Genomic DNA, 1,351 nt, shown 5'->3' with positions numbered 1-1,351 from the left:
CTATAAAACCCCTCCTGGCCAGAGACTCCAAAATCCTTTTCCCTGTAAAGGGTTAAGAAGCTCAGGTAACCTGGCTGGCATCTGACCTAAAGGACCAATAAGGGGACAAGATACTTTCAAATCCTGGGGGGGGAAGGCGAGAAAGGCTTTTGTTTGTGCTCTTTGTTTGGGAGTTTGTTCGCTCTTGGGACAGAGAGGGACCAGACATTAATCCAGGTTCTCCAAATCTTTCTGAACAAGTCTCTCATATTTTAACTTGTAAGTAAACAGCCAGGCAAGGCGTGTTAATTTATCTTTGTTTTCTCAACTTGTAAATGTACCTTTTACTAGAGTGTTTATCTTTGTTTGCTGTACTTTGAACCTGAGACTAGAGGGGAGTCCTCTGAGCTCTTTAAGTTTGATTACCCTGTATGGTTATTTTCCATACTGATTTTACAGAGATGATTTTTACCTTTTTCTTTAATTAAAAGCCTTCTTTTTAAGAACCTGATTGATTTTTCCTTGTTTTAAGATCCAAGGGGTTTGGATCTGTATTCACCAGGGAATTGGTGAAGGTTTTTCAAGGCTTCCCAGGGAGGGAATCCATTGGAAATGGTGGCAGCGGGACCAGAGCTAAGCTGGTAGTTAAGCTTAGAAGTTTTCATGCAGGCCCCTACATTTGTACCCTAAAGTTCAAAGTGGGGATCCAGCCTTGACATGGACCTAAGAACAGTATTGGATTTTTGGTGTCCTAAGAGGTTTGTGCATATGTTGTTTATTCAGCTGTTGCCCCACCAGCTAATTTTCTTTATTTTTTTTCTCAGCTCTTCCCCGGAGGGGGTGTGAAAGGGCTTGAGGGTACCCCACAGGAAGGAATTCCCAAGTGCGCCTTTCTGGTTTCAAAGGCGTTTTCTGCACTTGGGTGGTGACAGCATCTACCCATCCAAGGTCAGAGAGAAACTGTAACCTTGGGAGTTTAATACAAGCCTGGAGTGGACAGTATTAATTTTTAAAATCCTTGCGGGGGCCCCCCTTCTGCACTCAAAGTGCCAGAGTAGGGAATCAGGCTTGACAAGCTGTTATAGAATGTCCTTTGTGGGGATCCATACTCACAAACCCTTTGTGATGAGTCACCTCATATCCCTATGACATCGTGGCAACTATCAGCAACCAGCTCAGTCTCTTTCTGCTCTTGAGACAGGAAGCACCACCTCTACAGTACTCTTGGAGTGGGCAGAGACAGGACAGCCTTTAAAAAAAAACCACTTAAAAAAAGGCGCTACAAAACCCCCAACTTGTTTGGTTTGGTTTCATATGCCCACCTGTCTTGCAGGTCTCTGGTGGGAATTGCTAAAGGCAGGTGGAAAGGGCT

The sequence above is a fragment of the Trachemys scripta genome, chromosome 10 (genome assembly GCF_013100865.1).
Source record: "Trachemys scripta elegans isolate TJP31775 chromosome 10, CAS_Tse_1.0, whole genome shotgun sequence".
Taxonomy (NCBI): Eukaryota; Metazoa; Chordata; order Testudines; family Emydidae; genus Trachemys; species Trachemys scripta.
The sequence above is the reverse complement of the archived record's forward strand: the minus strand, read 5'-3'. Positions refer to the sequence as shown.